The sequence below is a fragment of the Thalassophryne amazonica genome, chromosome 14 (genome assembly GCF_902500255.1).
Source record: "Thalassophryne amazonica chromosome 14, fThaAma1.1, whole genome shotgun sequence".
Classification (NCBI taxonomy): Eukaryota; Metazoa; Chordata; class Actinopteri; order Batrachoidiformes; family Batrachoididae; genus Thalassophryne; species Thalassophryne amazonica.
The window spans coordinates 70,067,102-70,088,391 of record NC_047116.1 but is presented as its reverse complement, the minus strand read 5'-3'; the positions used below and the strand labels follow the sequence as shown (position 1 = coordinate 70,088,391).

The 21,290-nt window shown below is 40.0% G+C and overlaps 1 long non-coding RNA gene across 1 annotated transcript; it reads right to left on the bottom strand.

Annotated features, from left to right (window-relative positions):
- Positions 1-3,081: 3,081 nt before the first annotated feature.
- LOC117525214 lies at positions 3,082-19,972 on the bottom strand. Its single transcript, XR_004564990.1, has 3 exons — positions 19,867-19,972; positions 5,649-5,657; positions 3,082-3,092 (listed from the first exon to the last, which is right to left on the bottom strand). It is a non-coding gene; the product is annotated as an uncharacterized LOC117525214 (long non-coding RNA).
- Positions 19,973-21,290: the final 1,318 nt, after the last annotated feature.

Here is a 21,290-nt window from a genome sequence, read left to right as displayed (position 1 = left end):
CCACTCGGAGGGGATTTTAAGCACCTGGGTTTGTCAAACAATTTTGAACTCTTGGTCCAACAGAAGCTGCTATCTGACGAAGGCCTTTTGGCTGAAACGTAATTATTATGAAATAAAACAGCAACTAGACATCAATATTTTGAGTGTGCTATGCTTTTTCTTTATATTTGAGTTAGTATTTCTGCATGTGCACCTCAGCGGAGGATCTTGGTGTGCATTTTCTTATCTATTTAATTTGACTATTTCCAAAAACTGCACCCAAAAAGGATATCATTCCAGAATGATCGTATGGACCACAGAATCTTTGAATTCAGCCAACATCAAAGAGAAGAAATCATCTGCAGTGAGTCTGTTTGACCAATCTCACCTCAACCAAATGAACTTTCTAATCAACTGGCAAGTCTCTCTAAGCGTCGGATTAAGATGCATTTACATGCAGTAACTTTAAGTGATTATATCCGACAGGGAATAATCCCACGTGGCCTCAGGTGGCAAAAGGAACCCATGCTGGGGCAAAGAACTGATGAATTTTGTGACCGTTGGTGTGCAATATTAAATAAGTGCTCAATGGATCTCATGACTTTGCTGGTTGATCAATTGAAAAAAGAATTGGAGGATTTAGACAAGGAAATACATTTGAAGAAATCTACTATGGTGGAAATGGCTGCAAATTATGAAATTTTGAAGGTAGTTCTTAGTTCTTAAAACTAATGAAGAAATGCAAAGAAGCTTGAAAAAGAAATTAAAGAAGTCAAGATTCGGAAATTCAACAGAGATAAAAAAAAAAAGATGCATTAGAAGGAAAAATATACCCTTGGAGATCTACAGAGAAACGGACCGGACGGCGGCCTCAGACTGAAGATATCTCCTCTGACCAACTATCTACAGCATCTAGCTCGTTTTTTATCCAACAGGAGCACATACAAGCGACACAGAGAAAGAGAACAACAACAAAGACCAAGAGGTGTCCAACACGACGGGGGAAGAGGAGAAAGACCTTGGACCCGGTCCAGGGCCCACTATCAGAAGAATTGACTGTCTTTAATCTATCTGGCAAGTCCCTCACTCGGTCTCACTTACTGGTTTTGAATAAAGGACTTTCATTTGTGCCTACAAATACTGTTAAAGATTTTGATATTAAAGTTGGCCTATTTAAGTTTTTTAGAAATATACGACTGGCAGAATTCTTTAAATCAAATATATCTGTAGATCATCAGTCTTCACTTGTAGAACTGTCTGTGTCTGAAAACATACAAAAGACAAATTTTAGGAGTAAAAGTAAATTTGTGCCCCCTCCTAACCGCAATAATTCTGTTAAAACCTATTGCAGATTAGTGGAACATGATGTGGATGCTATTCTGAAAAGTAAAAGAGTTACCACACTCTCACAAACTTAAAGGAAGAATTGTCCACTTTAGATGATCTGCAGAAGGATAAAACTATCATTATAAAACAAGCAGATAAAGGTGGGGCCATTGTAGTGATGAATAAATTTGACTACATAAAAGAATGTATACGACAATTATCTGACATGTTCTATGAGAAACTTCCAGGGGACCCCACAGAGGATTTTAAGAACTCTATTCATGATGCTCTATACTATTACAGAATGGGTAATTTCTGAAAATGATATAATTTTTTTAAAGTAGATCATCCTGTAGTTCCTACTTTTTACATATTGTCAAAAATACAAAAAAATCTTGAAAACCCACCAGGGAGACCTATTGTAGCCAGTATTGACTCCGTCACATCTAATCTGTCGATCTTTGTAGACAGTATCATAAGACCTGCTGCTGAAGGTTTGCCTTCTATATAAAGGACACTGGCCACATAATAAATATGATTGAATCTATCGTTTGTCTCCAGTGATGGCGAATGGCATTTAGTTTCTTTTGACATAAATGCTATGTACACTTCTATACCACATGATGGAGGTATTGAGGCCATGAAACATTGTCTCTAAAATGAACATTGGAGTTCCCTCTATTAACTCCATCCTGGATATGGCATGGCTTATTCTAAAACATAATTAGACATCAATATTTTGAGTGTGCTATGCTTTTTCTTTATACTGAAGTATAACTAATAACATCACAGAAAAAGAACAGAAACAAAACCAGCACCTACAGCAAAACAATGGAATGACTTGAATAAATCACAGGAAACAATACCAAAAACAAAAAGAATACAACAAGATAATGAAACACCAAAGATACATAATAAACAGCCAAAGAAAACATAATACAAAATGATCAAAAGGGCAACAAAGAGGAAATCAGGGGAGGCAGATGACAATAGGGTACAAACCAGTGGCGGATGCTGGTCTTTCAAGGAGGGGAAGCTCAATTTCAGCCTACATCATAAAATGTGTTGGTTTATTTATACATAAATTCTACCCTCCGTTCCTTTTCAAGAAAATGATCTGTGACCCTGTCGTACCAACAAGGCGTCTTTTCCAGGGACTTCACTAGTGTCCTCTCAATGGCCAGCAGAGCTAGGCTGCTTAAACGGCCTTGGCCCATGGTGTTGCGGGTGTAAGACTTGAGCCGCTTTAAACAGGAGAAGCTCCTCTCTACACCTGCAGATGTAGCTCCAATCGTTGCCACTAATGACAATAGTTTGTACACCTGAGGCATTGCACTGTCCAACTCCATGTCTTTCAGAAACAGCAAGAAATCACATAGCTTTCCCCTGTTGCCCTGCAAGTCCTGGTTTGAATATAGGACTTGAAGTTCAGACCTCAGTCTTCCTGAATCAAAGAACTGGCCAAAACGTTTCAGGACACTCTGAAATGCCTCCTCTGGAAACACTTGTCTCATCTCATCAAATTTTCCCTGGATTTGACCAATTCCAAGAAGCGCAGACTTTCCAAATTTGTAAAACGCCGAGATAGCTGCTCTGTGAGATTGTCTAGGATGGCCATGTACAGATTTCTGGAGCGCTCCTTGGGATCCTGTAGTTGTGACAGACGGCGTTTTCTCATGGGCTCAGTTGTGGGTCTGATGTGAGATCTGCTGCTTTGGCATAAACAGCTTGGAAAGCCCCTCTGACCTCTTCTCTTTGACAAACGCAAGAAGAGACTCAATTCTTTTCTTGCAGTACACAACATCCATAGCTCTCTGCTGGACAATGTCAAACACCACATCAGTCTCAGAGAAGATTTGTTCATATGTGTACAACATGAACACAAACTCAAAATCCTCCAGTTTCATCAGAAGGCTTTGGCACAGTCTAATGTGTCATCATCCATGCACTTATCTGCAAATGATCATCTCAAAAGTTTGCAGGAGGGCATCATAATTGTTTGCCACAGTGCTCACTATCCGTGATGTGAAATTCCATCGAGTAGGAGCATTTCTGGGCAACCTTGAGCAGCCTGCAGACTCAAGAAAAGACATCCTCTTTGTGGATTTTGAGAAAAATGTGGTAAACCCAGAGAGTGATGCAAAAAATATTCTGCACTCAGATAAGCATTTAGCCCCCTGAGACAGAACCAGATTCAGTCTGTGTGCATAGCAATGCACAAACATTGCACTGGGGGCTATTGCTTTAACTTTGCCTGCAAACCATTGAGAGCTGAAGCCATGACAGCAGCACCATCATAGGTTTGCGCCACAAGTTTCCTCCCTGAAATTGTAGCCCTGCATGTTCTCATCAAGACTTCAAAAACAGACTGAGCTCTCTTCGCCCAGAAACATCAAAAAATCCAATAAAGCGCTCCTGAATTTTACCTGCCCTATCCACATAGCGAACAATGACAGAGAGTTGAGCATGGCAAGCTATATTCAGTTGTTTCATCCACCTGCCATGCAAAAAGGGAGCAGCCTGGATTTCATCCTTGATCTCATCAGAAAACAGTGGCTGAAAGAGCAGAGATCAAGTCATTTGGATTGCATGGGACATACCAGAAAACACAGCTGATGACTGGAATTGTGTGGCCAGGACAGAGTCATATTTAGCTAATGTTTCATTAAACTCCCTGTAATTCCCCTTGTTGGATGATTCAACACTCGCATCATGCCCCCTAAATGACAGCTCCTGACGGCCAAGCAAGGAAGTCACATCAATAAGACGGTTTAGGAAAGCTCTGTTTTGTTTAACTGCTTCATTATGTTTTGCCACTTGAATGCAAGCGCCTTCAATGACTGCATGCTCAACCCTGACTCTGCCCAGGCAACTTAACCTTGCACATGCACTCACATGTTCATTTCTTTTTCATGCCTTTTGTATGCCCTGTCAAAGTTGGACAGATCCCCAAAACCCACTTTTGACCAGACAACACATCCCTGAGATGGTTTCATCAAGAGACATGGCCAACAGTACATTTTATTTGTTACAGCACTTCCAGTCAGCCAGCTCACTTTGTCATACCAGGACAGCTGAAAAGACCTGTTACTTTTCCCCACCTTTTGCACCAAATTAATCTGAGGAGTTGATCTGCCCTGCTGTTTAACTCTAAGTTTTTCTTCGTAAGGAAGACTATCAAATGGCTTCGCCAAAATCCGGTCCACAACATTTTTTTGACAGTTAAACTTTGACTGAAGATCTCTGGTCTGTTTCCAGTTATAACTGTCATTATTCTCAGTTCCAGAACTGTCTGAGCTCTTGCCACTGCTATCTGCTTGTAAATGACTGTTGGGACCTGAGTTGCTGGCTGGATGTGGTCCTCCATCAGCTTCTGCTGTCAGTGTTCTGTGTACAGATGAGCTGCTGGTTACAGGCTCAGCCTCTGTGCTCTCATCACTTTGGCTTTGATGAAGATGTGATGACTCTGGTTTTTCATCATCATTTTCACTCTTCACAGGGATGGCAGCGAAACCAAGCTTGGTGAGATCTGCCTCCTCCAGCTGCTGAAGCTGATCTCCCTGCTGACTTATCCACAGCTTCTCTTCTTTTTTAATGTCCTCCTGGTCAACACTCAGATTCCATTCCTGGTGTTCAGGAAGAATTTCTTCTTAATCTCCAACAACGGCTGCATTTCTGCAAATAACAAATTAACAATAAATGTTAGACAGCACTCATTAAAATAAAGTAGCAGAGTGGTGAGTTTTGACCTGATGACAGTAAGTTATTCACTGATGGAACTGATGAAGTGGAAATGTTCATCAGGATTTGTTAAAAAAAAAAAAAAAAAAATCACACCTTTGTCTTCCACAGTTGACTATTGTAATGTGTTATTTCTGGGTTGCCACAAAATAATATGAGGTGCCTACAGCTAGAACAGAATACTGCTGGAGTTCTGATGAAAATCAGTTGGTTTGATCACAGCTATTCTGGCTTCCCTTCAGTGGCTCCATGTGACTCGAAGAGCAGAGCTCAAGGTTTTGTTGCTGACCACAGACGTAGAGAGACTGGAATGCCAACTCAAGATCTTGTTCCATTGGGTTCTCTCTGTGAGCTTGCAACCCTAAGATTTCAGCTACTCGGCCACGAGTGATGGGGTAATTCACTTCCAGTCGTCTGCCAGCAATAACACCAGATGTGCTTTTGAACCACAGTTTCTGCGTGTTTTCTTGCGTTTTCTGTCGCGGCTTCAGCAAGTTGTCCCCTTGAAGTATGCTCAAAGTGTAGCTTGAACGAAGATCTTGTTGATTTTAAATTGTATTCCGGAAAAACCTCGCTAATATTATTGATAAGAGCATGCAGACTGTCAGCAACTGTGCTGGAAAATCACGGTCAATAATCATTAAATTCATAAAACGTGCATAAAAATTCAATAAAAGCACACACCATTCGTCATGTAAAAAAGCATCATAGTAAAACTTAAGTTTAGTTTAATTAGCTCATAATGCGCTAAATCACAGCAAAAGCCGTCTCAAGGCGCCTTACATAAAACAAGTCAACATAAAACTGAATAAATAATTAAAAATTAATTAAAAAAATTAAAATACATAAATAACTGAAGTAAAATAATAATAAAAAAAAACTATTAATAAGAAAGAGAATAAAAATAGGTTTTGAGTCTTGACTTAAAAATGTCCACAGACTCAGACTGCCTCACGGTGCACGAAGACTGTTCCACAGGGTGGGTGCACGATACAAAAGGCTCTTTGACCTGCTGACTTCTTCTTCCACCTTGGAACACAGAGAGGTCCCGCATCCTGTGACCGCAAAGCCCGGGCCAGCACGTAGAGTTCCATGAGATCAGCCAGATAAGATGGCGCCCAGTCCATGAACAACCTTGTAATTCAATAGCAAAACCTTAAAATCTGCTCTCACAGAGACGGGGAGCCAGTGCAAGGATGCCAAAATGGGTGTGATATGTTCAGACCTTCTGCTATGTGTCAGAAGTCTGGCGGCAGCGTTCTGAACCAGCTGAAGACCCCTAATGCTGGACTGTGGTAACCCTGAAAATAGAACATTACAATAATCTAGTCTAGAAGAAACAAAAGCATGAATCAGGGTCTCAGCATCAGCCACAGACAGGATGGGGTGGATCCTCGCTATATTTCTCAGATGGAAAAAGCAGTCCCTAGTAACATCCCTGATGTGGAGGTCAAATACGTGGTATCAAAATTACCCCAAGGTTCCTCATTTTGTCCGTATGATGTATGACACACGAATCCAGACTGAGCCGCCAGCTGGTTAAACTGATGCCGTTGTTTAGAACCATCATTTCAGTCTTATCAAAGTTTAAAAGTACGAAGTTACTAGACATCCAACTTCTCACTGATAGAAGACAGTCCCTGCAGGGATTTTATGGGAGTGAGATTTCCCGCAGTTATCGGCATGTACAACTGAGTATCATCAGCATAACAATGAAAGGCAATCCCAAAACTTCGCAGTATACCCCAGGGGGTGCCACATACAGGGGAAAAAAGCAACGGGCCTAAAACAGATCCCCTGTGGAACGCCAAATCTCATGTCGCAAGGTCAGGTAGGCCATTATACAAGACACAATTGAGACGACTGGACAGATATGACGTCAACCAGTCAATGGCACTTCCAGTAATCCCAAAAAATTCTCGACACTATTGAGCAAAATATGATGATCCACGGTATCAACGCAGCACTGAGATCGAACAACACCAAAACCATAGTGGTGTTTGAGTCCTTGCTGCCAGAGATCATTCATTACTTTAGTGAGTGCTGTCTCTGTGGAGTGATATTTCCTAAAAGCAGACTGCAGCGGCTCAAAAAGATCATTCTCAGTGAGGTGGTCACGAGCTGCCGTGAAACCACCTTTTCTAAATTTTGGAACAGAATGAGAGATTTGATACGGCCTGTAGTTTTTCATACACTAGGGTCCAGATTTAGATTTCTTAAGTATGTTGTAATCACTGCTGACTTAAAACATTTCCGGAACAGATTCCAGAGGTTAATGACAGGATAATCATTTCCAGCACAGTCGACCCAAGAGTGGGCCACAGGTCCTTAAACAATTTGTTGGTATGGGATCAAATAAACAGGTTGTGCTTTTTGTAGACGCCACAAGTTTCGTCAGCACGCCCAATGAAATACTATTAAATTTTGTCAATCTAGGTAACACCTCAATGGTAGCACCCACCTCCATAGCAGGTTTAATGGCTGGGCCAAGGCATGCTGAGATATGCTCAGCCTAATAATTTTCTATTTTTTCTCAAAATAATCCAAGAAATCCTGTGCTGAAATGGGAGAATGACTAACGAACTAACTAATGGCTGCCCGTGAAAAAGAAATGCAACCGTGTCAAACAAAAACTTTGAGTTATGTTTGTTTTTACTCAAATCAGAGTAACAGATTCGCTTCGTGGCCAGTAGCGCCATAATCTAATTTATAATCTATAATAGCATCCCGCCACACAAGGCGGAACACCTCTAATTTGGAACAATGCCATTTCCGTTCCAAACCTCTAGCCTTCTGCCTGAGATCACGCAAATAATCATTGAACCAAGGTGACTGTGCCTTAGGAGGGCGTGACCTTAAAAGAGGAGGCGCAATCTTATCAAGTGTAGTTTTAAGCGTTAAATTTAGACTATCTGCAAGGCTGTCCACTGATATAGCATTCTCCAGATTCAAAGCTAAAATATCAGGTAGTCTGGCCTCAAGTTCAGTCATAGTTGAGGGTTTAACACGAACTTGTTGTTCCACTAAACGTGGCAGCGTAAATGTCAATCAATCAATCAATCAATTTTTTTTTTATACAGCGCCAAATCACAACAAACAGTTGCCCCAAGGCGCTTTATATTGTAAGGCAAGGCCAATACAATAATTATGTAAAACCCCAACGGTCAAAACGACCCCCTGTGAGCAAGCACTTGGCTACAGTGGGAAGGAAAAACTCCCTTTTAACAGGAAGAAACCTCCAGCAGAACCAGGCTCGGAGGTCTTCTGCTGGGACTGGTTGGGGCTGAGGGAGAGAACCAGGAAAAAGACATGCTGTGGAGGGGAGCAGAGATCGATCACTAATGATTAAATGCAGAGTGGTGCATACAGAGCAAAAGAGAAAGAAACAGTGCATCATGGGAACAAATGTAAACCTGATAAGTGAATGGTCAGAGACTATAGATGCGAGAGGCAAAATGTCAATATTTGTGACAGCAAACCCACGTGCAAGAACCAGATCCAGGGTATTTCCACTAATGTGTGTTGGGTTCTGAATGCATTGCTGGAATCCTAAAGCATCCACAATTTGCATAAATGATTTGCAGAGGGGATCAGATGGCTTATTGATATGAATGTTAAAGTCACCAATAATCAAAATGTTATCTGCACTAGTTGACAAACTAGAGATGAACGCACCAAATTCATCTAAAAGAAAATCTGAATATGGGCCAGGGGGCCTATAACAGTGACCAAAATAACATAGCTGAGCTCCAGTTTTATGACCCTGACAGTACTCAGCATCATGGGCGTAACGGAGAGTCAGATGCTCAAAGGAATTATATTTGTGACCCCCAACAGCTAATAAAGAAAACCTAGATTTGTAAATAAAAAGCCACACCCCCGCCTTGCTTCACACCACGAGACTAAATGTGTATGCTGGTGGACAGGCCTCATTCAGAGGAAGGAGAGTTGTGGGTTTGAGCCAGGTTTCATACAAGCCAATCATATCTAAATGATGATCCATGATTAAATCATTAATCAACAATGATTTCGAGGGCAGTGATCTGACGTTCAGGAGACCCAGGGTAAGGACCTCAGTGGGGATGACAGTCTCACTGTTCGGAACCCGGCGAAGCAAGCCCAGGTTCCGAGAGCGCCGCTGGCGCACATCAATCCGGTGAAGACGTGGACATCCGGGCTGACAGTCCTCAGAGCCGACCAGCGGCACCACACAGGCTCTAAGTGGATCCACAAGGTGCCAGGGCAGCACAGATCCTGCCAGAGTTCTGTGCACAGCTCTTCCGAAAGCCAAACAGCAGGCCAAACAGAGCTTCAGCTTCACCAGAACGTCCACTTCGTCTCCCGCGGCGACGACTGCGCATTCGGCCGAAAGGCAACGCCGGAGCACGGCACAGAAAAGCCGGCACCTCCGATAAAAATGGGGGCGGAAAGTTCTGTCCACCCGCCAATAACCACCACCGCCCCACGAACCGGGGACTGGAGATCCAGCAGAGTGTGGCGATCATACACCCGCAGTGCCGCTGACTCAAAAACAGCAAATTAAAAACAATAAAATAACAAACAGACTGGAGAGCAGCAGACGAGCAGCCAGACACAACAGCGCTATCTTGGCCATCTTTAGCATACAACTTATAAATATAACCATATAAACCTCATGGTACAGCATAGTACCACAGTAAAAGTCACCAAACACCATAATAAAATCGTCAATCAATAAAAATCAAAACACCATAAAATAAACACAGTATTCCTTTGAAGTAATAACACTTGGAGCATTTACCACATGATCAGAGAGGCTTGTTCCACAGTTACAACTAAATATAAAATATTGTCTTGAGTCATATCTGCATATTTGCACCTCACAAATGTGATAGTGACCTCTCAAACACAATAACTATTTTGAAGAGAAAAAAAAAAAAAATTACGCCTGGAACATATATATATATATATATATATATATATATATAAAAATTTTTTTGGGGGGGGGGGGGGGTTTAATTGAGATATGTTCGATATCAGAAGGTTGCCGGCCTCACTGCAGCAATTTCTATTTTTTTCCCAGGATTTCAAAGAAATATTGGCTGGCACCTGTCTTGGAGATCCTAGATATTGTTCCAGAAGAACCATGTTCTTTTGCTGAACAACAAAACCATGTTAAGAACCAATTCACATTTTATTTTCAGTCATAAAATTATTTTCAATTCACTGAGGTATCACACGGTCAACACGATGAAATATGCATCATTTATTTCAGTCCACACAAATCAAAGAAAATATCAGAGGCATTATGAAGGACCTGACACCTGCCTTCAGTTTCTATCAAACTACCAAAAATGCGAAAAAAAAAAAAAAATCTTCAGCAAGCCCAGCGGTTTTGTATATTACATGATTTAAATTGACATGAAAGTTTTGTAGTTTCAGAACTGTGCACATTGTTAGTTCTTCCATCATGAAGATGTCCAGGATATCTGGGATCAAATGCGAGGCCCCACAGGCAGCATTCTATCAGAAGGTGACAGGAGACCACCAGCTGACTCTTGGATGCTGAGTCAAGCAGTTCGCAGACTGGCAACTTTAAATTGTCCATAGGTGTGCATGAGTCTGTTTGTTTGTCTACATGTGGCCCTGTGACAGAATGGCACCCTCCCAACAGTGCACCCCACATCACACCCTGTGACTGCTGGCTCCAGCCCCTGCGACCCTTAATTGGAGTAAGCGGTAAATGCAATTTTCAATGTGATTGGAGCATTATAAAATTTTGACCCCTGTGTAATTCTTCAACCTACCTGGCTGCCTATTGAAAATTCAAGTGAGCAGTCATCAGTTTGTAAGAGAGTGATATATTGAGTATTTGTGCTGAATTTGATGCTTCCATCACCATTTGTAGGATTGTTTCCATTATCTGCTGCACTCAATCTGCAAGAACTTTGTAAAAACATTTATGGCAGAAATAACCAAAATGTGGGCCATGAAGGTACTGCAGATACTCCATGAGAAATCACAAAATTAAATAAAAATGTCTCATTTTCAATCTGGTAAACTTTCAAAATTACCCAAAAGATTAGATTTACAGGGTGGGCCAATAAAAATGTTACCACTTTTTAATTTGTACAATTAAAAAATGTCATAATTACTGAACTGTGTGGGAGTATAGACATTATAGAAGGTAACCAGCTCACCCTCCACTTTACCTTGTACCATTACAAATCTGCCTTCTTTGTCCTTAATTGTAGCAACATGTTCAAAAATAACCCTCCTGGAAATTAAAATGACCACGCCTCTCGTGTGCCTTGTACCATTAGATGAAAAGAAAATATGTTTAAACCCCTGTTTCCTCAGTTTCTCATGTTCCAGACCTGACAGATGTCTCTTGAAGGAATGCCACATCTATCTTCTCCTTTACCAGTTTACTCAGAACTTTCCTCTGTTTTGATGGGCTCTGAAGCCCATTCACATTAAGTGAAAGTACCTTTAGCATTAAATACAGTTTAAGTGTAAGGCTAGCATTTATTCGAGTGTAGTTTTCTAGTGAAACAAAATAAAAATACAAAACCCCCACTGTTATCACTAAACTAAAACACACATATACAAACAACATAACACAAGTTTCAGAACATTCCATATACTCAGGGTCACTTTGACCCTTACCCCTATCTCAATTCTCTTTTGTACCCCTACCCCTTTAAAACAAGGGGTAAGGTGAAGGGGTATGCCTCTAGCCCTATGAATTGAGACACCCCTCCGTCTTAGGAGAAAAAAACTTCCGATGTCAAACTGCCGTCTTCACTTTTTGTTAACATGGCAACCGAAATGCAACTTGTTGCAGTAGCCTGTTTGCTCTTTTTATTTTCTCGCCTTTCTGTGTAAATGCAAAGAAAAAGAAGTTGCATATTTCTTTGACGCATTGCAATCATGTCATGTTAATTAATTTAATTAATTTGTAATTATAATAATAATTAATAGTATTAATAATTAATAAATTAGCAATTTATTAATAGTTATACTAGTAATTAATCAATAATAATTAATATTCTTGGATTAATCATTGATTGATTAGTAATTAATGAATTAGTAATTAAAATAATTTAATTATTTATTGCCTTGGGGCAACTGTTTGTTGTGATTTGGCGCTATATAAAAATTGATTGATTGATTGATGATAATTTATTAATTTATATAGCGCCAAATCACGACTAATCGCCTCAAGGCGCTTAACCGACATCATTTAAAAGCAGAATAAAATGAAATAAGATTAAAAACACAATAAAAAATTTTAAAACATAAATAAGTAAAATAATAAAAAAGACACAATCATATAAAATACTAATGATAAAACAGGAAAACAATTTATTATTTAAAATAAATAAACACGAAATATATCAGTCTGTGTGCAATGAATGTATACATTATACAAGCTTCACTTTTTGAATGGAATTACTGAAATAAATCAACTTTTTCATGATATTGTAATTATATGACCAGCACCTGTATGTATGTTGTATGTTTTGGGCTGCATCTAGTTTGGTTAATATTTCTTTTTCAAATTCTCCATTTTTTGCATCCAGCTCTATTTCCTTTAGAAATTTCCTTGACAAATAATAGCAGTCTGTTAGGACGTCAGGTTATGTGTTACACATATACATGTGCGTCTGTATATATTCTCCAACTTACTTCCATTGATGAAACTCATTTTCTGCCTGAAAGCTTATTAGGAGACACGTGTGTTCAGGGCTCCTGTTTGTTTACTAAATACACACACGTGTTACAGACCTTGAAATCCAACAGCAGGGGTTGATATTATACAAAGATTTATGAACATACAAATTAACGTGCTTATCCTTTATCATGATTTTCTCCATTGTGAGATATAAAAGTGTCTTATCGTAGCGTCCGTGCGTATGCGCATTATAACGCCTCAGCACACGAGCGACGTTACGATATTCTTCAGAACGACAATATACGCAACATGCATCCAGCAGCATACATGTTGCTGTCATAGACAACTGTCTAAAGTTTTTTGGCAGGTTATAACTTTCTAAACAGCGTCATTTGTACGAAAGCCGCTTCATTTCCAATTTCTTCCTTGAGTCCCGAAAATGACTCTTGTGTGTCTCTCTTAAAGTTTCCAAGCTCTTTGGACATTTTTGTAATCTCACGCAGAATCTCCCCTCCAGTCTCTGATTCAGTCTCATTGCTGGTTAGCGAGCCGCCGCCATCTTCCTCGTGCAGCTCCATTACTTCTTTTCTGTTATTTCTGCTTCAGTCATGGAATTAATGTTGTTTCTCTGTCCTCTTTTCGATTTGCCCCTTCTCATATCTATTCAAAATAAAACGTAGTCTCTACATTCGAGTGTGGGGGCTTTATTTCAGCTCGGCTGAGTCGGAGCAAAAACTGTCCATTCCCCTGCACATCCCGACCGGCAATCATGTTTAAGTATTGTAACGTGCACTCTGAGTACCTTAATTGCTCAAAAAGAATACTCTCGGTCAAGAAAAGAACTAGAAGAAATGGCAACATCGAAGTACTTCAAAAATCCTCCTCGCTTGTCTACCCGGAGGGGCCCGGCACACAAAGCTGACCACGACGATGCTGATGCTTCCCTTCCACCTATTAATACGTCGGATAGTTTGGAAAAACTATTTGCGGAAATTTCAAAGATGAACGACACACTGCAGAACTTTGCAACCGACGTTTCCTTGATTAAACAAACGACGGCAGAGCTGAATAATATGGTGACGGCCATGCATGAAAGGCTGGGTGAGGCGGAGGAGTGTATCGCACACCTGGAGGAGACGTCGGAGCAGCTGCTGAAGGACAAAGGGAGCAAGGATAAACAGACGGAACAACTGTGGAACCAAGTGCAGGCCCGAAAACCAAAGCAGACAAAATAACGTGAGGTTGGTGGGACTAAAGGAAACTTTTGGTACTAATGGAACACTGCTTGACTGCGTCCGAAAGATCCTGGCGGAGGGACTCGGTGTTGAAACTGGCAGGGAGATGGAGATAGAGAGATTGCGCACAGGCAAGTGGCACCAATGTCGAATATAGATCAACCTCCAAGACCGGTGCTGATCCGTTTTTGAGGCAATCTGCAAGGGATGTAGTGATTAATGCAGCCAAGACAAAGCGAGGATTCGTCTGGGAAAAATGTCGCCTTTCTGTGTTTCCGGACATGTCCAGAGAGCTGGCGCAGAAGAGGAAAGCGTTCACACCATGAAGGCAAATTACACGAGCTTGACATTAGATACACACTGGCTTTCCCCGCAACACTGAACTTTAAATGGAGAGGAAAAACGTGAGCTGCAATACTGTCGAAGCTGCAGAGAAAGTCATTAATGAGCAGTGATCGGAGGACATGTGGACTAAGATGAAAGGAGTGAGGTGCGGTTTATATTATACCAATACAAGACTGTGCGTTTTGTACTGAACTGAGCGACCCCTGTGCAGGCCAATCAGAGGCTTTTCCTGACACACAGCGGTTTCATGGGAGCGGCGTTAATCCCACTGACCTTACGTATGTTAACCCTTTCTTTTTCTTTTCTCTTTTTCAACAGCGAGGAGCATTCAGCACTCGGACCCCGGCTGAGTTCTAACAGCCGGACCTTTTGTTTCAACTCCTGTGTGCAGGTTGAGTTTGCACTGTTACACTGGAGTGTTGTTATACGTGTTCAAAACAGGTAGGTACAGTGTCATAAGTGGTTATTATAAGGAACCAAAAATTGGTAACTTTTTTTTTGGACAAATGGTTGCAGACAGACATTAAAAGCATAGAATATTTATCTTCCCCCTTTCTATTTTATTTACTATGATATTATTATTTGTTTATTTCAAATGAAAAGAAAACATGACTAGTAGATCAGTTAAGTGTATTTCTTGGAATATAAATGGATGCAGTAGTCCTATTAAAAGGAGGAAGATATCATTCTTAAAAACAACCAGGCAGACATTGTGATGATACAGGAAACACATGCAAGGTCTGGAGGCAGAAAAATTTAAAGTGGGATGGGTGGGACATATATTCCACAGTTCATTTTCAAACAAGCGTAATGGTGTTCTGATTCTGGTCCACAAGAATGTAAGTTTCATTTTGTTAAAACAAATTAAGGATGCAGAGGGAAGGATTATCTGTGTGGAAGCAGTTGAGGGAGTGCCTCTTGTATTATGTAATATATATGCACCTAATAAGGGAGATCCAAACTTTTTCCATAGGGTGAATAAAATATTAGGAGATGCGGAGGGGAAATTGTCCTAGCTGGGGATTTTAATGAAGTTATGGACCAGTACTGGATAGGAGTACATTCAGACCCCCCATCATGACTAAGGAGAGAGAAGCCCTACACATGTTAGATGTAGGACTCGTAGATATATGGAGGCTGACAAATCCAAAAGTGAAGGATTTTACTTTCTTCTCCCACTGCCACAAAACTTACTCCAGAATAGATTTTTTTCTGATAAGTACTTCCCTGGCAGATAATGTGGCTGACTGGCATAAAGGCAATCTCCCTTACAGACCATGCACCAGTCGAATTGTTCATTAAGGCCAATCCGAAAACTGAAAGGAGAGGCAGATGGAGACTAAACATTGGCTTGATGTGGACTCAACTTTTAAAAAGACAATGGAAGAAGATTTAAAAACCTTTTTTGAAATTAACATTGGTAGTACTGAAGAAATAACCACTGTGTGGGAAGCCTCAAAGGCATATATGAAGGAAAATTTATAGCACAAGCCACTAAAAAGAAAAGAGAGAACATTACCAGGATTAAAGATTTGGAGAAGGAGATAAAAGATAAGGAATTAGACCTGTCAAAACACTTCTCTAATAGGAAATTTCAAGAAATCTGTAATCTTAAATACTCTTTACATGATATCTATAATAAGAAAGCAGAATATGCTCTTTATAGGTTGAAAACAAACTTTTATGAAGGTGGGGAAAAAATGGGGAAATTATTAGCCAGACAGGTGAAAGAAAAAATTTTTGCTAATACCATACCGGTTATAAAACAGGGGATGTGCAATTTTTTCATGCTAAAGATATAAATAGAATATTCCAACAGTATTATGAGAAGTTATACACATCTTCCATATCTTCTGCTGCCTCACCAGAAGATATGGAAAAGTTTCTTCTTAACATAGATGTACCTAAGCTCCCACTGCAGGAAGCAGCTGCTCTGGAATCACCTATAACCATGGATGAAATAAGAAAAGCAATTTTTTTCAATGAAAATGGGAAGTCACCGGGTTATGACGGACTCCCAGTGGAATATTATAAATCTTTGTAGATGTTGTTGCAGTGTTACAAAGAGTGTATCAAGAGATATTTGATAGGGGTCATGTAGCTCCAACTTTTAATGAAGCGGTAATCTCACTAATTCCCAAAACATGTAAAGATGCAGCAGATCCTTCTAATTTCAGACCTATCAGTCTGCTCAATCTTGATTGTAAGATCCTTACAAAAATTTTAGCGACACGTTTACAATTGGTTTTACCGATCATCATTCATCCCAGTCAGGATGGTTTCATGAAAAATAGAACTTCAACTGATACATTAGACTCCTGTTACACTTAATGTGGTTGAGCCAATCTCAAAATACTCCTATAACTGCTATCTCCTTAGATGCAGAGAAAGCCTTTGATAGGGTGGAGTGGCAATTTGTTCTCCACCTATCTCATTTTGGTTTCAACTCCAACTTCATTAAATGGATAAAAATTCTGTATAAAGAACCCAAGGCGGCAGTGATGACAAATGGAATCATTTCCCTTTCTTTAATCTGACCCGTGGAACTAGACAGGGATGCTCACTGAGCCCATTATTGTTCATCATCTTTTTAGAGATTCTATCAGTGTCTATTAGAGCACACCCTGGAATAAGTGGTGTAAGGGGAGGAGACACTGAACATAAATTATTACTATACGCTGATGACATTTTAGCAGTAATATCTGAACCTTTGACTTCTCTACCACACCTGATGGACACCCTTCAAATGTTTTCAAAATTTTTGGGTTACTCCATTAATTTGAGCAAATCTGAGGCAATGCCTCTCTCCAAATCATGTACTTGATCTATGGTGGAAAAGTTTAATTTTAGGTGGGTGCGAAAGGGAATGAAGTATCTTGGTATTAAACTCTATGAGGATACAGACAAAATAGTGGCACTAAACTTTAACCCTTTACTTCAAAAGATAAAAACAAACCTTGATAAGTGGGAAAAACTAAAACTAACATTGTGGGGAAAAATTAATATTATAAAAATAATTGCCCCACAGTTCAGCTATGTGGCAATGATGTTACCAATTAAGATACCATCTAACATATTTAGGAAACTGGATGATGTAATAAAACATTTCTTATGGGCTGGGAAAAGACCACGAATTAAACTGAGAAATTTATGTGCATATAAAGAGAAGGGAGGGCTTGGCCTGCCAGATCTTAGATTGTATTATTTTGCTTTTGAGATGGCTAAAATAGCAAGATACTGGCAGGCTGCAGAAGATGAAACAGCGTGGATGAAGGTAGAAAAGGAAATATCAAATCAATTTTATTTATATAGTGCCAAATCACAACAAACAGTTGCCCCAAGGCGCTTTATATTGTAAGGCAAGGCCATACAATAATTACGGAAAAAACGGTCAAAACGACCCCGTGAGCAAGCACTTGGCGACAGTGGGAAGGAAAAACTCCCTTTTAACAGGAAGAAACCTCCAGCAGAACCAGGCTCAGGGAGGGGCAGTCTTCTGCTGGGACTGGTTGGGGCTGAGGGAGAGAACCAGGAAAAAGACATGCTGTGGAAGAGAGCAGAGGTCAATCACTAATGATTAAATGCAGAGTGGTGCATACAGAGCAAAAAGAGAAAAACACTCAGTGCATCATGGGAACCCCCCAGCATCTAAGTCTATAGCAGCATAACTAAGGGATGGTTCAGGGTCACCTGATCCAGCCCTAACTATAAGCTTTAGCAAAAAGGAAAGTTTTAAGCCTAATCTTAAAAGTAGAGAGGGTGTCTGTCTCCCTGATCTGAATTGGGAGCTGGGGTTCCACAGGAGAGGAGCCTGAAAGCTGAAGGCTCTGCCTCCCATTCTACTCTTACAAACCCTAGGAACTACAAGTAAGCCTGCAGTCTGAGAGCAAAACGCTCTATTGGGGTGATATGGTACTATGAGGTCCCTAAGATAAGATGGGACCTGATTATTCAAAACCTTATAAGTAAGAAGAAGAATTTTAAATTCTATTCTAGAATTAACAGGAAGCCAATGAAGAGAGGCCAATATGGGTGAGATATGCTCTGTCCTTCTAGTCCCCGTCAGTACTCTAGCTGCAGCATTTTGAATTAACTGAAGGCTTTTCAGGGAACATTTAGGACAACCTGATAATAATGAATTACAATAGTCCAGCCTAGAGGAGATAAATGCATGAATTAGTTTTTCAGCATCACTCTGAGACAAGACCTTTCTAATTTTAGAGATATTGCACAAATGCAAAAAAGCAGTCCTACATATTTGTTTAATATGCGCATTGAATGACATATCCTGATCAAAATGACTCCAAGATTTCTCACAGTATTACTAGAGGGTCAGGGTAATGCCATCCAGAGTAAGGATCTGGTTAGACACCATGTTTCTAAGATTTGTGGGGCCAAGTACAATAACTTCAGTTTTATCTGAGTTTAAAAGCAGGAAATTAGAGGTCATCCATGTCTTTGTCTGTAAGACAATCCTGCAGTTTAGCTAATTGGTGTGTGTCCTCTGGCTTCATGGATAGATAAAGCTGGGTATCATCTGCGTAACAATGAAAATTTAAGCAATGCTGTCTAATAATAATGCCTAAGGGAAACATGTATAAAGTAAATAAAATTGGTCCTAGCACAGAACCTTGTGGAACTCCATAATTAACCTTAGTCTGTGAAGAAGATTCCCTATTTACATGAACAAATTGTAATCTATTAGATAAATATGATTCAAACCACCGCAGCGCAGTGCCTTTAATACCTATGGCATGTTCTAATCTCTGTAATAAAATTTTATGGTCAGCAGTATCAAAAGCAGCACTGAGGTCTAACAGAACAAGCACAGAGATGAGTCCACTGTCTGAGGCCATAAGAAGATCATTTGTAACCTTCACTAATGCTGTTTCTGTACTATGATGAATTCTGAAACCTGACTGAAACTCTTCAAATAGACCATTCCTCTGCAGATGATCAGTTAGCTGTTTTACAACTACCCTTTCAAGAATTCTTGAGAGAAAAGGAAGGTTGGAGATTGGCCTATAATTAGCTAAGATAGCTGGGTCAAGTGATGGCTTTTTAAGTAATGGTTTAATTACTGCCACCTTAAAAGCCTGTGGTACATAACCAACTAATAAAGAGAGATTAGTTAGAAATATGTTCCCCCTTCCAACCTATAGAAGTATTATCACAAAGGTTGTCCAACATTACAAACCCAATACTTTTACATTCAAGGGATGTTTGGACCAAAGTACATAAAATGTTTAAACTCACACACACTCTACAAATATTCATCATTGTGGAATAATCCGGATGTTTGTCTTGGGAAGAAGCCTGTGTATTGGAAACAATGGCACACTAAGGGTCTGAGCACCATTAAGGATCTATTTGAAGATGGGGTGTTTTTGTCATATGACGAGCTGTTGCAGAAATTTGATCTGGTGGGAAAAGAAAATTTTTGGAAATTCTTGCAAATGAGGAGTTGCATTACCTCAAAGCCATATAATATTACTGTAATGTGATAATTGATTATATGAAACTTCCACTTGGTAAACGAAAAGCCTCACAATTTTATAAAAGTGCTAATTCTTCCCTCAGTACTGACTCTGATCAGTTAAAGATGATTTGGCAGAGGAACCTTGGTGGAGAGATTAACAGTGATAGATGGGCAGTAATTGTGGCTGATTGTGGTAAATATGTGAGAGAAGTGAGGGGCAAACGCACACAATATAATGTACTATACACACATCCAGACTGTATAGGATGAAACTTTTGGGTGATGATTTGTGTTGGAAATGCAAGGGAGAAACTGGTGCCTTCCTCTACTGTATGTGGGAATGTGTTTGATTAGACCCTTCTGGACTCAGGTTCTAAATATTTTAAGTGACTGGCTTGGAGCAGAGATTCCCTCAAGTCCAGAGCTCTGTTTGCTGGGGGATAGGTCCCAGTTACCCAATATAACCAAAGGTAACTTTTCTGTAATTTCGGTGGGTACAACAACAGCTTGTCGAGTCATCTTAAGACATTGGAAGGCATCAGAAACTCCACAAGTGAAAGAATGGGTGTGTGCAATGACTGCAACTGCATCCTATGAATGTATGCTTAGTAGATTGAGTGATGACAGGGAGGAGGGGGTGACCCTTTGGGACAGGTTTTGGAATTACATAAAGGTAAATAATGACCCCCACTAGGATTTTGGTTCTGGTGTGTTTCCCCCAAGTGGGATTCTGTAATACGGTATACCTCAGCAACATGTCTAGATGATGTACATAGAGGTATTTTAGGTATGGGGGTTGCAGGTATGTATATGTGACGGTATCAGTGATATCATCATGCAATTGCTGATTTGTACTTTTTGTACTTATTGCCTATTTTTGGGTTAAATGTGTGGAGTCTGTTACTGGAGCCAATTTTTTAAGCATCGTATACTACTTGTTCCTGTATGACAAAACTTGTTTAATTTGCCATGTACCAAGCCTAAGAAAAGTTCAATAAAAACTTGAATTATAAAAAAAAAGTTAGATACTAAAACCAGGAAGATACTCACCCTCCACAAAGTTACACACACAAATCAATGCATGGACCAAATATATTTCCCTCATAGAGAAGGTGGTCTACGTCTCACTGAAATCAACCAGGCCTACAGAGCATGTATAATAACTATTGGACAGTACTTAAAGAGTTATGAAGCAGAAGTCATGAAAAAGCTTGCACAACATCACGAGACCTTTTCCCAACAACCTCCATTATAACATTGGCAGAAATCCTTGGCGGAGCCCTTGTAGAATACAGAGCATGCACCTGAAACCTGCAACAAAACTATCAAGACAGACCAGAGGAAAATAGAGCAAAAGAGAACAAAAATTTTGAGTGGACAGATGGAAGCAGCACAAATGGGCTGGACAATTCCAAGAACAACTGGAAAAGGATAAAGAATGATCAGTACAGTGGCTTAAAAATGGAGAACTTGTTTTGATGGAGAATTATAGTTGCAGCATAAGATCAGGGACTTCTAACAAATGGCT